The following is a 17,092-nucleotide window of genomic DNA, read 5'->3' as shown; positions in this document are numbered from 1 at the left end:
TTCTCTTAAAGAGCCATTTAAAGAATCTTCACATACAACACCTTTTTGTTTGTGTTGGATGTCTGGTCCCCCAATTCATGCTGTGGTTCTCTCTGTTGGCCTCTACATGAATATAGAGTAAATTAATGATATAAAGGCTGGCAACTGAACCAAAGCATGACGTGGGGAGCCTGAGGACTCAGCATTCAACACTCCTGGAAATATTAAGATGTGAAGACTCTTTAGGAAGCCATATCTCTAAAACAAAGCTATAAGTAGCGGCCCTAAGGTGTTTCTAAGAATCCCCTGTCAGTGCCAGGAAGATGCCTCTAGTAAGTTGCTATACTACTGATGATGCAACACTGGAGTCCTCAACAAGTTCTAAACAAGCAACATTCACCCATAGTAATGGCATCCAGGGTACCTGCAACCATGCTATATTCAGAATATCAACTTCATCAAAGTGACTTTTTCACCTTCTGGAAAATAAAACAAAAAATTAATCACAAAAGAAGATTGTTTACACCTGTGTTTCTCAACCTGTGGTAAGCGTACCCCTTGGGGTACATGCACCATGGGGCAGGGGGTACGCTGCCCAGAGCCGAGTGAGACTCTTCACTCACTCCTGTCTCCTTTCACTACACACAAGCCCACTCTCCAGGGCGGCTGCAGTGGCGGCGCACGGGGAGGGGGGCTCGCACCTAGATAACACTCTCAGAGGGGTGACACTATCCCAACGGCAGGGAGACAGGGCTCTTCAGCCGGAATGTGCGCCCTCAGTGAGACTCCTCACTCCTGCTGCCTCCTTTCACTGTACACGGCCGCCCGGAGAGTGACAGTCTAAGCAAGCAACTCTCCAGGCGGCTGCACGCTGACCCTTCTCTGTCCTCCGCCCAGGTGAATGAGGTGGGGTCTGCACTGATGGAGGGGGGTTATCCTGAGGGGGGGTCTGCACTTGAGGAGGGGGGATTTCTTGAGGGGGGTCTGCACTGATGGAAGGGGCTTATCCTGAGGGGGTCTGCGCTGATGGAGGAGGGGGGATTTCCTGAGGGGGGGTCTGCACTGGTGGAGGAGGGGGGATTTCCTGAGGGGGGTCTGCACTGGAGGACGGGGGGGGTTTGAGGGGGGTCTGCACTGATGGAGGGAGGATTTCTTGAGGGGGGTCTGCACTGATGGAGGAGGGGGGATTTCCTGAGGGGGGGGTCTGCACTGGAGGAGGGGGGATTTCCTGAGGGGGGGTCTGCACTGATGGAGGAGGGGGGATTTCCTGAGGGGGGTCTGCACTGGAGGAGGGGGGGGTTTCTTGAGGGGGGTCTGCACTGATGGAGGGAGGATTTCCTGAGGGGGTCTGCACTGATGGAGGAGGGGGGATTTCCTGAGGGGGGAGTCTGCACTGGAGGAGGGAGGATTTCCTGAGGGGGGATCTGCACTGATGAAGGGGGTTATACTGATGGAGGGGGGCTGCACTGATGGAGGAGGGGGTGGATTTCCTGAGGGGGGTCTGCACTGAGGGATTGGGGTCTGCACTGATGAATGGGGGTTATCCTCAGGAGGGGTTATCCTGAGGGGGGTCTGCGCTGATGGAGGGGGGTTTGTACTGATAGGGGGGGTTATTCTGAGAGGGGTCTGCACCGATGAAGGGGGTTCTGCACTGATGGGGGGTTATCCTGAGGGGCGGTCTGCACTGATGGAGGAGGAGGGTTATCCTGAGGGAGGGGGGTCTTTACTGATGGAGGAGGGGGGTTTCCAGAGGGGGGTCTGCACTGATGGAGGGGGGTATCCTGTGGGAGGGGGTGTGCACTGATGGAGGGGGGTTATCCTGGGGGGGGGTTATCCTGATGGAGGGGGGTCTGCACTGGTGGAGGGGGGATTATCCTGAGGGGGGTCTGCACTGATGGAGGGGGGTTATCCTGATGGAGGGGGGTCTGCACTGATGGAGGGGGGTTATCCTGAGGGGGGTCTGCACTGATGGAGTAGGGATGGATTTCCTGAGGGGGGAGGTCTGCACTGATGGGGGGGTATCCTGAGGTAGGGGGGTCTGCACTGATGGAGGGGGAGGGTTATCATGGGGGGGGTCCTGCACTGATGGAGGGGGGTTATCCTCAGGGGGGTCTGCACTGATGGAGGGGGGATTTCTGAGGGATGGGGTTATCCTGTGGGGGGGTTATCCTGATGGAGGGGGTCTGCACTTATGGAGTAGGGGGGGTTGTCCTGAGGGGAGGTCTGCACTGATGGAGGGGGGTGGTTTATCCTGAGGGGGGGACTGTACTGATGGAGGGGGTGGTTTGTACTGATGTTGGGAGTCTATAAATAGTGGAGTGGGGTCTGTACTGAGGGGGGTCTCTACTATGGGGCAGGGATAGACACCGTGTTTTACCACACCGGGTGACACCAACCCTAGTGACACCACTGGTCCTCCTCCTTTCTTTGTGTGTGTGGCACAGCAGGTATCTCCCGCTGTGTCATGGAGATTGGGTCTGAAGTGGCCGCTGTAACAAAGTCCCGCCTGCTAGACCTGCTCTTGTGATAGACGGAACACTGATCCAATGCCAAGGAATTGAATCAGTGTGATGTGTATCACAGGAGTCGGGATGTAACAGCAGGTGGGCAATTCAAATCCAAGCTCCGTGACACAGCGGGGGATCATGATCCAGGCACTGGTAGGTGGCATTTGGTGGGCATTGCACTGATGAGGCTGAATTTAGTGAGTCACTGCACTGATGAGGCTGCATTTGGTGGGCACTGCACTGATGAGGCTGCCTTTAGTGGGCATTGCACTGATAGACTACATTTGGTGGGCACTGCACTAATGAGGCTGCATTTAGTTGGCACTGCACTGATGAGGCTGGCATTTGGTTGGCACTGCACTGAGGCTGCATTTGGTGGGCACTGCACTTATGAGGCTGCATTTGGTGGCACTGCACTGATGAGGCTGCATTTGGTTGGCACTGCACTGATGAGACTGCATTTGGTGGGCACTGCACTGGTAGGCTGCATTTGGTTGGCACTGCACTGATGAGTCTGCATTTGGTGGGCACTGCACTGATGAGGCTGAATTGGTTGGCACTGTACTGATGAGGCTGCATTTAGTGAGCACTACACTGATGAGGCTGCATTTGGTGGGCACTGCACTGATGAGGCTGAATTGGTTGGCACTGTACTGCTGAGGCTGCATTTGGTGGCCACTACACTGATGAGGCTGCATTTGGTGGGCACTGCACTTAGAGCCTGCATTTGGGGGGCACTGCATGGATGAGGCTGCATTTGGTTGGCACTGCACTGGTAGGCTGCATTTGGTGGGCACTGCACTGATGAGGCTGCATTTGGTTGGCACTGCACTGATGAGGCTGTATTTGGTGGGCACTGCACTGGTAGGCTTCATGTGCGTGCATGTGTCTACCAGTGTGTTAATTTGGGATTATGTGTGTATCTCTGAGTGTGTTAATTTGGCTATGTGTGTGTTTCCCAGTCTGTTAATTTGGGATTTTGTGTGTATTTGTGTGACTGCAAGTGTGTTTGTTTGGGATTGTGTGGGTGACATTGTGTTCATTTGTGATTGTGTGTTTATCTATCAGTATATATGTGTGTGTGTGTGTGTGTGTGTGTGTGTATCAGTCATTGCAGCATGCACACATACATTGATATTGCACACAAAGAAAAACCATCACAAACACACACAGAAATGATCACAAACGCATACTGACATTACACACACACAGAAAACATGACACCCAAACAATAGAAATCACTTTCTCGAGACAGGGGTACTTAAGAATTTTTTTTAGACCTGCAGGGGTACTTTACCGTCAAAGGTTGAGAAACACTGGTTTACGCCAATCTGTTCCGCCACACATTTCCAGAAATTCTCTTAAAGATCTAAAAATCATTTAAAGAATCTTCACTTTTGGGTGTGGTTCTATCTGTCGACCATAACTTCACTACCGAATAAAGTGATGATGGAGGGGCCAGCAAATTGAACTAAAGCACAAGACGAGGACTCAAGCATTCAACAAACCTGGAAGTGTCGGATGCGAAGATTCTTCGGGAAATCATATCTCTCAAACAAAGCCTTAAGTAGTGGCCCTAAGGAGTTTCCTGGAATCTTATTTCAGTGCCAGGAAGATCCATCAGTTGCAATACTGAGATGAAATATTGGTGTTCTCCTAAGCATTATTATATGCACACCAGATAACATCTGAATGATCTAACATACAGAGTGACCCATCCACCTTCTGCTAGATACTTGAGTTAAGGTGCAACTCTGAAGGGGACCTTGGAACCTTGGAAGTGAGACTCTGAAGGGGACCCTGACATAAGACATGCTCTGACAGGGACCCAGGAGGGAATTTTTTTCAGCCCATAATTAATTTATAAAGTATACAATGCAGCTCTCGTACTGTACAAAAGTTTGGAGACACCTCGTCTAGAGGAACCAAACTATTTATACAATAAAAACCTGGAAACTCCTGAAAAGCCCCACATTTATTTGTTTTGTCTATGTAGATAGAGATGTGGTGATGTCTGATCACCTATCAATCCCAACTGTGAACAAAATATGTAGTAATGGACTTTGTGTGGACAGTAGAGGAACCTAGTACCATAAAAACAACTATTATGTGCCATTAAACATTTATTACGCAACGATAAAAGATAATCTCCACATAGAGGTTCACAACATGCAAAGATTGTGGGCCCAATGCATTTTGGGAACCCTTCTTCAGTAGAACGTATGAGAGAATCAGTACACTGGAACCACCCCTTATCTTTAAGAGAGTAACATCAGCCAGTAGGTTAGATTGGAATCCATAGCATGTGTATAGTGCCCATAGAGGTGCAAATGAGTAAGCCAAGTTGAAGCCCCTGCCTCTCAAATGGAAAATTCGGGTACATTCTGTAAACAGCCAATGGTCTTGTACACATGATATTAAAATAAAAGGAGCATCTTCCTAATAGGGAACCATCCAGACCCAATGTGAGTAAGTCACCATAAAGACCGCATGGTAGTCAAACTAGTCAAGGCACATATATTCCAAAGAGGGGGCTCTTGATAAGTATCTTAGAAACAAACTCAGTTCACATGAATTCTTTCAATCCCCCCGTATATTATGGCGGATGGATGGAGGTAGAAATGTGGATGAAGAAATCATTCCTGTAGGGTCCCTAAAGCATACAAGAAGCCAACAGATCAGGCTTTCCCAACCTTTTAACCCTAGAGGAACCCCAAAAATAAATTTCATGTCTCGAGGAACCCTTCCTAAAACCAAATCATCAGGGCTCAATAGGAACAATGCCCCTTACATTGGTGGTAAATAGGAAGAATGTCCCCCTTAAAGTGGTGTTCAGAATACCACCCTTAAAGACAGCTAAAAAGATATTTGGTGTCATGCTGCTGGCTTTGCTACCCTGTTTCCCCGAAAATAAGACCTAGAGCGATTTTCGGTGATGACTGTAATATAAGCCCTACTCCCCAAATAAGCCCTACCCTGTTTCCCCCGAAAATAAGCCCTACCCTGAAAATAAGACCTACAAGGACTTTAACTAGGGCTTATTTGGGGGGTAGGGCTTATATTGCAGCCATCACCGACAATCACGCTAGGTCTTATTTTCGGGGAAACAGGGTAATTGGTGCTGAACCTTGAACTCTGTAGACATCATCAAATAGGTGGTTCATCAGCCACAGCTCATGGAACCTCTAGCAACCTCTGGAGGAACCCCAGGGTTCCACGGAACCCTGGTTGAGAATGGCTGCAATAGATGGATCAGGTATCTTGCCTCTGAACCCAAATGTCCAGTCTTGTGTGGAATGACCCTTTAAATCAGCCATTCTCAGACATGGTTCCATGGAACCCTGGGGTTCTTCAAGCGGTTGCTAAGGGTTCTTTGAGTTGTTGCTGATTGACTTCCTATCCGATGGTACCTAGATAGTTCCAGGTCCATTGCCACTTGGCAGAGCCAGCACCAGAACACCAAAGATCTTCTTAGCAGTCTGGAAGGGTGGCATTCTGACCATCTCTGGTGGGGGGGGTGGGGGGGGGGCAGTCTTCCCTGACCACCAATGCAAAGACATTTTTTCCACTGACCCCCAATGACTTAATTTTAGTAGGGGTTCCCTGAGATCCCCAAAAAAATCAAGGCTTCTTCTGGGGTAAAAAGGTTGAGAAATTCTGCTTTAAGTCTTTCAAAGAAACACGTCTCCTAGACTCTCTCCTCCGGTTGTCCTCTTGTGCTCCCAAGTGGGCGTATTACCGAGAGATAATATTTATTTCAGCCTACACAGCAATATAGCGAGAGGAGGATGGCAGCGCAAAAATTATAATTTAACTTGAAAAGTTCAACCTCCTGAGCCTGACATTCTGTTTTATCACCGCATGAAAAATGATTACATTGCGTGGCCCCCAGAAACAAGCGGGGTGGACAATCTGATGCGAAGACAAATGAATTCAGAGAGCATTTAAGCACATGGATAGAAAATGAAATATTATTCTACTTCCAAATGCAGTGCTACATGGAAGAATGTTAATGGGAAGAGGAACTGACCCACCACAACGTATAATGAACTGTAAATATTGCTGAATAGTGTAAAACAGCCTGGTGTTACCCTCCACCCATTGGGGAAAATGATATAGAGGAGATTGGAGGGAGAACTGATTGTTTTAATATGTCTTGATTTTCTCTGCTAAATTAGCTTAGCGAAAGCAAATCTGCAGAAAAAATTACTCTGAACCTCGGAGCTCAATTGACGTTCGCGGTGTTACAATTACTTTAGTTTAGATGGAGAAAAACAAGGGGAGCGATATTTGTTTTCCATGGAATTGGCTTGGATTGGTTAGAGCATTTTCTTAATTTATATTGAAATGATGTATAAAGAAACTGATTTTGCTCCTATGCAATTATGGAATCGTACAGCAAAGCCCATTTCTTTCTACTCCTATATAGTGTATGGTTATTGAATTCACAGAGGATGAACTTCAGATGGATTTCTGGGGTGACCTCATGTATATTTTTTTTTATATGAGATACCCCCTTAAATCCACACCATGCTCAATGGGCATTTAAAAAAAAGAAAAAATTTAGTTTGATTTGTTTTTATTTTTTAACCTAAATGTTTTATTACATTTTCTTAATTTTTTTTTTTTATCCCAACCCTTAATTTTTTTCTATAGGATATGCTACAGCAAAAGTGACATACTGCGATACTTTATAGTTATTGAATTCACAGCAGATTAACTAGATTTAAAACCGAACTTCAAATAGATTTCTGGGGCAACCTCACACCGTTTTTTTTTTTGTTTTTTTTTTAAACCCCTTTAAACCCATATCTGACTCAAGATCCATTTTATTTTCATTTTCATTTTATTTTTTTAATTTGTTTCTTTTTTATAATTTTTTTTTAACTTTTGGTTCTTTTTAAAGTTATTTTTATTATTTTTTTCCTTCGTTTTTAATAACCCTAACCCCTTTTTTTCTATTGGATATGCTACAGCAAAAGTGACATTTAAAAACAAACAAAAAAAAAAAACTGTTTAACCACTTTAATACTGGGCATTCCCCCCTCCTTGTACACTTGATACTGTACCCATATGAAATTTTTATTTTTATTTTTTTCCCACAAACAGAGCTTTCTTTTGGTGGTATTTGATCACCACTGGCTTTTTTTTTATTTTTTTGCACTACAAATAAAAAAAACACAGACAATTTTTAAAAAAAAATACATTTTTTTCTTTGTTTCTGTTATAAAATTTTTGTAAATAAGAAAGTTTTCTCCTTAACTCAAGGACACTGATGTGGCTGCACTGATGGGCACTGATGAGGTGGCACTGATGGGCAATGATAGGTGGCACTGATATGCAGCACTAATGGCCACTGATAGGTGACACTGATAGGCGGCACTGAAGGGCACTGATACAGTAGGTGGCACTGATAGGCGGCACTGAAGGGCACTGATAGGTGGCACTGATAGGCAGCACTGATGGGCACTGATAGGTGGCACTGATGGGCACTAATGGGCGGCAATGATGGGCACTGATGACAGCACTGATAGATGGCACTGATAGGCAGCCCTGATCAGGAGGAACTGACTGGTATTACTGATGGGCACTGATTGGCATCCCATATGGGCACTGATTGGCATCACATATGGGTACAGGTGGGCACTGATTGACATCCCTGATGGGCACTGGTGGGCATCACTGGTGGAGCATTGATGGGCATCACTGGCTGGCACTGGTGGGCATCACTGATAGTTCTGCACTGATAATCAAAGTGCTGATTATCAGTGCAGACCCCCCTCTGTCAGAAGAGCTGCCGATCGGCTCTCCTCTACCCGCGCCTTGTCAGTGAGAATGGAGGAAAGACGATAAACGGCACTTTCTAGTTACTACTGTGATTGGTCACAGCTGATCACGTGGTAAAGACCCTACATCATAGGCTCTTTACCTAGATCGGAAATGCGGTGTGTCGGACCGACAACACCACACCACCGTTCGCCACGCGCGATCGGCTTATCCTGCTGGATGACGCCCAGTCAGGATAACTGATCGCCGCTGTGGTCGTCATTCTGCTATTGGCCGGGCAGGATGTGGTTAAAATTGACAGAAAATGACATTTCATTGCCAGCTTCTTAAAAAAAAAAAAAAAAAAAAACGAAAATATAATGAAGAGGTGCGATATATGCTGTTCATAGAATTGGCTTGAATTGGTTAAAACATTTTTTATTAATTTAATGAAATGATGGAAAAAGAAAACTGAAATATTCTTTCCTTTAATCAGCAGACATTCTGTTGTGTTTATGGAAGCATACAGCAAAGCCGATTTCCTTTTACTCCTATGTACTATATAATTATTGAATTCATGGAGGGTGAACTATATTTAAAATTGAACTTCAGACACATAAAAAAAATAGTTATGTAATAATAATAATTATACATAATAATTAGATGATTTACTAAAGGCGGATAGAAGGGAATTTTCCGCGGGGCTTAGAGATCATGGTGAAGCTCGTTTGGCTTCCATCATCCAACCCTGTGAATGTAAAGATGAATTTTTTTTTTTAAATTACGCTGGGAGTTCTTTGCAAAGCAAAATGTCACCGCATTTAAAAAGTGAAACTTCCCTTGCAGAGTGAACAGCTTATTTATCTTTAGTAAATGAATTCCACATAAAGGAAGAAAAACACAGAGGTGGAATTACTGAAGGTAAAGAGACTGTTCACTTTGCAAAGTAATTTGCCTCGGAGCTTAGTGAATGAGGTGAAGCTTTGCTGATTTCCATCCTCCAATCATGTGCAAACGTGCTGTTTTCTTTCTTGGGTTTTCTTTGCAAAGTGAAATCTCACCCCATTCACTAAGCTTTGGGGCAAATTACCTTGCAAAGTGCAACTTCCCTTGCAAAGTGAACAGCCTATGTGCCCTTAATAATTCAACCCCATAGGGGGGTAGGAATGAGCTGATGGTTTGGGCTGAACCCCGGTGAGGAGCGAACTTTGGCTGTTCGGACAGCAATAGCGAGGTTTACAAAGAAAAAAATATACAACTTCAATTGCCAGCAAATGACATTTCATTGCCAGCTTTTCTTTTTTTTCTGGCAATATTAAACATTTCATTGTCAGTTATTAATATTATTTTTTTTCTTTGTAAGAAACTGGTAATGAAATGTGATTTTATGGCAATATTAAACATTTCATTGTCAGTTATTATTTTTTATTTTTTCTCTTTTTAGGAAACTGGTAATGAAATATCATTTTATGGCAATATTAAACATTTCATTATAAGTTTGAAACAATATAGAGACATAACCTACACTGTAATGCACCACATCCAAATAAATGTAAAAAACAAAAATATAGGACTTTAAAGGTTGTAATCCCAAAATAGGAAATAAGAGTACTTATAAAAGTGTAAGTAAAAGTGTATTTTACACTTTCATAAGTACTCCACTTTCCTATTTTGGGATTACAATTGGCAACCTTTAAAGTCCTAAATTATTGCTTTTTGGTTATTTCATTGTCAGTTTTTTTTTATTTTTTTTTTTAAGAAACTGGCAATGAAATGTAATTTTCTGGCAATATTAAACATTTCATTGTCAGTTATTAATATTATTTTTTTTCTTTGTAAGAAACTGGTAATGAAATGTGATTTTATGGCAATATTAAACATTTCATTGTCAGGTATTATTTTTTATTTTTTCTCTTTTTAGGAAACTGGTAATTAAATATTATTTTATGGCAATATTAAACATTTCATTGTCAGTTATTATTTTTTTTTTGTCTTTTTAAGAAACTGGTAATGAAATGTGATTTTCTGGCAATATTAAAGTTTGGAACAATATAGAGACATAATCCACAATGTAATGCACCACATCCAAATAAATGTAAAAAACAAAAATATAGGACTTTAAAGGTTGTAATCCCAAAATAGGAAATAAGAGTACTTATAAAAGTGTAAGTAAAAGTATATTTTACACTTTCATAAGTACTCCACTTTCCTATTTTGGGATTACAATTGGCAACCTTTAAAGTCCTAAATTATTGCTTTTTGGTTATTTCATTGTCAGTTTTTTTTTATTTTTTTTTTTAAGAAACTGGCAATAAAATGTAATTTTCTGGCAATATTAAACATTTCATTGTCAGTTTTTTTTTTTTTTAAGAAACTGGCATTGGAATATAATTTTCTGCAAATATTACACATTGTCAGCTATTTTTTTTTAAGAAACTGGCAATGAAATGTCACTTTCTGGCAATATTAAACAATTCATTGCCAGCTTATTTTTATTTTTTTACGAAACTGGCAATGAAATGTAATTTTCTGGCAATATTAAAGGATATGTAAAGGTTTCCTTAAAAACAAACAAAAAAACAAAACAAACATATCATACTTTCCTCCACTGTGCAGTTGGTTTTGCACAGAATGGCCCCAATCCTCCTCTTCTGGGGTCCCTCAGCGGAGCTCATGGCTCCTCCTCTTCTCAAGTGCCCCAATGGAGATGCTCTCCCTGGGGGCACTCGTGCGGGCGCGCTCCCGTGTCCTGCTGCTGCGTCCATTGACACAGGCGGCAGGACTCAGCCCCGCCCCCCCCGCCGGCTCCCGCGTCATTGGATTTGATTGACAGCAGGGGGAGCCAATGGCTGCGCTGCTATCAATCTATCCAATCAGGACCCGAGACACTGTCTGGAGCTGGTGTGCTCGTCCCTGTCGCTGGAAAGACCGGGTTCAGGTAAGTAAAAGTGGGGCACTGGGGGGCAGCTGCAGCGCAGGAGGTTTTTCACCTTAATGCATAGAATGTGAACCTCAAGAGTTTACAACCCCTTTAAACATTTCATTAGGGATGAGCCGAACACCCCCTCCCCCCCCGGTCTGGTTCGCACCAGAACTTGCAAAAATTTAGTGTGAACAAGCGAACACCGTCAAAGTCTATGAGACACGAACATGAATAATCAACAGTGTTCATTTTAAAGGCTTATATGCAAGTTATTGTCATAAAAAGTGTTTGGGGACCCGGGTCCTGCCCCAGGGGACATGGATCAATGCAAAAAGAAGTTTTTAATAATGATTTTAATAATGCTTAAAGTGAAACAATAATAATGTAATATTCCTTTAAATATCGTGTCTGGGGGGTGTCTATAGTATGCCTGTAAAATAGCGCATCTTTCCCGTGTTTATAACAGTGCCACAGCAAAATTTCTAAAGGAAAAAATGTAATTTAAAACTGCTCGCGGCTGTAATGTATTGTCGGATCCCGGCAATATAGATAAAAGTCATTGAACAAAACGGCATGGGGTCCACCCCCCCAGTCCATTACCAGACCCTTTGGGTCTGGTATGAATATTAAGGGGAACCCCGAACCAAAATTAAAAAAAAAATTGTGGGCCTTCAGGTCTGGTATGGATTTTAAGGAGATGATTGGACATCTACTTTTTAATAAAGGACTTGTCCCAAACTGTCTCCTGTCATTTTTACTTTTGTGACACTATTTATTTTTACTAGTAGAGGTGATCATCGGTTTATAGCGGGACTGCGATAATTTGACACTAACTGTGTCAGTGATCAGTGCTAAAAATATGCACTGTCACTGTACTGTGTCGCTGTACTACTGACACTGGCTGGGAAGGGGTTTAACATAAGGGGCAATCAAAGGGTTAACCGTGTGCCTAGCCAGTGTTTGTGCACTGTGGGGGAGGTGCTTTTACTACGGGAAGGCATGGATTCATGTCCCTGCTTTGCAGGATACACAGGATCAATGCCTTCCCTACTGACAGAACCTTCGATCTGCCTTGTTTAGATAGGGAGATCGCCGTTCTGTCTCTCTGCCTAATAATCGGCGGGGTGCCCACAGACGTCGAGTCCGCAGTACCCGCAGATCAGCTCCTGCTGTGTCTAATCACAGCGGGGGGGCTGGTCGCTGGCAGTGCCTATGCACGCCCCAGACCAGGAGGCGCTGGATCATGTACTAGGTACGTGATCCTGCGCAGAGCGGCAGCCCTGCCGCAGTATATGTGCAGTGGGAGGTCGTAAAGTGGTTAAGCAGCTTATTTTTATTTTCCATTTTTTAAAGAAACTGGCAATGAAATGTCATTTGCTGCCAATGTTAATCAATGTTTTTTTTTTTGCATGGGTACATGATGTCCGGTTCAGTGCCAACCAGTGGCAACCTACCCATGCGTCCGCCAATGGGGGGGGGGGGGGTTTGAAGCACGTAATCAGAGCCAGAGGCTCTAATAGGCTTCAAAAAAGGGTGGGCTCGGGGCGCAGAGCATTGCACTCCGAGCCCACCCAGTTGTGTGACGATAGCGAATGGATATTCCCTATTGTAACACTGATCCAAGAAGCGGGTCCTGAGACTCGGCAAACAATTGGCTGAAAGGACAGGCAATCCTACTGGATGCCTGGGAGGTGGAGGTAGGTGACGCTAGGCGGAAGAAGCCGTGATGCAGAAGAGGAGGAGAGGACACAGGAGCCACTGCCCACCACCAGCTGACACAGAAGCCGCTGCCTGCCGTGGTGCAGAGGCGATGCAATAGAAGCCGCTGCCCGCAGCCCGTAGGAGCGCTGCCTGCCCACAACCTAGATGGGGTAAGTGCGGGGCTGGATGACTGAGGGGGTGTGGGGTGCCGCCGGCCAACCAGGGGGGGGCGGGGGTGATTGTTTGCCACCCCCCCCTAAAAAAACAAACACCGAAACTGGTGCCAACTACCCACCTCCTTACCTATTAGACCAGAAATTAGGCATTTCAAATTTGAGATATTTGGCTCACATTGATTTCAATGGGCTTTGGGTTTGCCAAACCTTTCAGCCCGAACCCACGGCACTAAAAGAGAGAGAGAGATGAGGAAATATATACAACACATGCCCTTTAAGTTCCGTATATTATGCCTTCAGCATGTTGCTGTCATCCTTCTGCCGCTGACAATCATTTCGGCGATTTATTGAGAACTGAAGCCATAAATCCTCAGCCACTGAAATCCCAGTAAACAGTCAATATTAAAGCCTTCAATCTACACAACTACATAGTCATAGCGAATGGTAAAATCTATATTCAAATGTCCTGCCGGGGACTTCTAAAGACAGGGAGGGGAAGGACGGGCTCTCCTCCCGCCAATACTGGATCTGATGTTTATTGAAAATTCCGCTCATAATGTGTTTCTACCTATTAAAGCCGCTGTGTGCCACATATTGTTACAAAGTGTCTTCAGCGATTATTACCGCAATAAAACTTCCTATGAATGACAACACAACATACATTTATTTTCAGGATTTTTAGCTTTAGTCCTTAATTTCTTCATAAAGCTCCCGCGGATTCTGGAGCCCAGTACAGGGAACACCGAGCCGCTCACATCAGTCTCCTCACCGGAGGAGCTTACACTCTAATATCCCCCCCACATTCACACACTATTACTATACATTTATATAGCTCTGACATACACTGCAGTTCCTTTTTTTTCTTTCTTTCTTTTTTTTTTCTGTTGTGATCTGACTTCCTGTTTAGAGGGTGGCTTTATTCACCCCCCCTCCCCCCCCCCATGGTCCCATGGTATGTAGAAATGTAGCCAGCAGTGGCGGTGCGTCCATAAAGGCGCACGGGCGCCGGCCCCTCTCTTCTGCCACCCCCCTCTATCACCAATAGATAGATTCATGCATCAGCTATAGTGCTATACTTATATGTTGCTTGCAAACTGCACTCCCGCTGCTGACACCTGTCTAATAGACCCCCATTGTCTCCATATAGAGTACCTGTCACCTGATAGGGGCCTTGTTAGTGCCCCCTTGTAATAGCAATAAAGTTCAAAAAAAGTGTAAAAAAAAGAATATATATATATATATATATATATAAGATAATTAACCATTTGCCGCCCGCCCTATTATCAAATGACGGCGGCAAAGTGGTTTGATATTCCTGACCGGACGTCATATGACGTGATCAGGAATATCGAGCCGCTGCACCCTGGGGGCGTGCATCACGGCGATCGTTGTTGCGGGGTGTCAGTTTGACACCCCGCAACACCGATCTAGGTAAAGATCTAGGTGTCCAATCACGGCTGATCACGATGTAAATAGAAAGAGCCGGTGATCTGACAGACGCGAGTAGAGGAGAGCCGATCGGCTGCTCTCCTGACAGGGGGGGGTTTGTGCTGATTGTTTATCAGCACAGACCCCCTCAGATCCTACCCAGGACCACCAGGGAAGCCGCCCAGGACCACCAGGGAAGCCGCCCAGGACCACCAGGGAAGCCATCCACACTGGACCACCAGGTATGCCCCTAGACCCCCAGGGAAATGCCACTGTGTGCCCAGGCAGCTGCAAATCTGTGCCCAGGCAGCTGCCAATCAGTGCCCACTTCAATGCCTACCACCGCCAGTGCCACCAGGGATGCCCATCAGTGCCTCATATCAGTGCGGCGTATCAGTGCCCATCAGTGCCACGTATCAGTGCCCAGCAGTGCCGCCTATCAGTGCCCAGCAGTGCCGCCTATCAGTGCCCATCAGTGCCCAGCAGTGCCGCCTATCAGCGCCACCCTATCAGTGCCCAGCAGTGCCGCCTTTCATTGCCCATCAATGTCGCCTATCAGTGCTCATCAGTGCCAACCAGTGCCACCCATCAGTGCCCATCAGTGCCGCCTATCAATGCCCATCAGTGCTGCATATGAGTGCCACCCATCAGTGCCGACTACCAGTGCCCATCAGTGCCGCATATCAGTGCCCATCGTCAGTGCCCATCAGTGCCCGCTCACTGGTGGCACCTCATCGGTGCCGCCATATCAGTGCCCATCAGTGAAAGAAAAAACTTACTTATTTACAATTTTTTTAACAGAAACAAAAGCAAAACTTTTATTTTTTTCAAAATTTTCGGTCTTTTTTTATTTGTTTAGCACCGCAGAGGTGATTAAATACCACCAATAGAAAGCTCTATTTGTGGGAACAAAATGTTAAAAATTTGGTTTGGGTACAGTGTTGCATGACCGCGCAATTGTCATTCAAACTGCGACAGCGCTGAAAGCTGAAAATTGGTCTGGGCAGGAAGGTGTCTAAGTGCCCGGTATTGAAGTGGTTAAAAATAATAAAAGATTTTAAATCACCTCCTTTACACCCATACATACCCATATAAAAAGTGCAACATAGGGCGAGTACATGTATGTAAACATTGTGACACACATGTAAAGTATTGTCATGAATGTCGCACTGAGAGTAACAATTCGAGGACCATAATTCACGATTAACTCTAAATTTGGTGACCTGTAAAAGCTTTTAAAGCGTTGCCTGTGGAGAATTTTGGGTACCATCATTTTTTTTTTTTTTGTGATTCCACGGGCCCGTGCAATTTTAAGACTGGACATGTTTGCTATCAATTGACTGAATCTTTTATATTTTACCCCCAAAAAATTGATAAAATATTATTTTGCCCTAAAGTTCATTTTAGTTTATTTCTTTCGTGAAACTGGGAGTTTGATAAAAAATTAGCACAAATTTTGTGCGACAGAAAAAAAAAAAAATGCCACTATTTTATTCTCCAGGGTCTTTGCTTTCAGAAAATAAAATAATGTTTAGGGGGTTTACAGTAATTCTTAGTAAAAAAAAAATAAATAAAAAAAATGCAACATGTGTGTAAAGAAATCAGGAAATGAAAAAAAAATGGTCGTGGTGGGCGAGTGATTGAATAACCTCCCCCAGGTATTCTCTATGGTGATCGGCTCTGTCCAGGGTGCTGAAATCATGAGTGTTCCTTCCAATCTTGTCACATGAGAACAAATATTCCTGGGGGATAAAATAACCCCTCGTGGCCCTTCCAATATACACTTTCATACAATCTTAGATAAGACGTTAATATTTATGTATAATAGCAGAGCTGTATAGAAATGTATGTTATCGAACGTCACCGGCGATGGAACGTTCTGCATAGTAATGGATTCACCTCGGGGCTCTTTGTCCTGTCATTTGCTCGCTGAGTGACAACCAATCACAATGGGTCTATTTATTTTTTTTTTATTTTAATTATTCTGCAGGTGACTGCGAGCAATTCCACCTGACCGCCGACGTCCGGAGCGCTTACAACCGGAGGCGCCGCGAGGGAAGAAATAACTTGGGCTATTAAAGAACAATTGAAGGGAAATACGTGAAAAAGGACAATTTAGCTCATGTAGATGCCAATATATATATATATATAAAGCTATACATACATACAGTATACGGGAGATGTTTTACCTGCTAAAGGAGTTGTATTTCTGTCCATCCAGCCCTGAGACTTATCCAGCTCTGTCGCACAGCACAGTACTGTTTCATGTGGGAGGCAAACTGATCTTTTTTCAATGCATTTTTTACTTTCACTTATAACCCCCCCCCCCCCCCTTTCTTGGCTGTGATTGAACAAGTTAAAAAGAGAACCAACTCATTTTTAAGCCAGATCACTCTGTTTTCTTCTCCTATCAGCGTGCTCCTTGCACCGCAATACAGCTGATTGGTTCCTTGAATTGCTTCCCCCTCCCGTAGTCTGAGCTCTGCCGTACACTGGATGCCAGAGGCTGATATCAAGTCACATTCAGGTACACGGATGGCGTATACTGTATATATATATATATTGTAGAGCTGCTGAAACAGTGTGTTTAAGGCCTCGCTGCATAAAGTCCC

Source organism: Aquarana catesbeiana, linkage group LG06, assembly GCF_042186555.1.
Source record: "Aquarana catesbeiana isolate 2022-GZ linkage group LG06, ASM4218655v1, whole genome shotgun sequence".
In the NCBI taxonomy this organism is placed as follows: Eukaryota; Metazoa; Chordata; class Amphibia; order Anura; family Ranidae; genus Aquarana; species Aquarana catesbeiana.
This window is presented reverse-complemented; position numbering follows the sequence as displayed.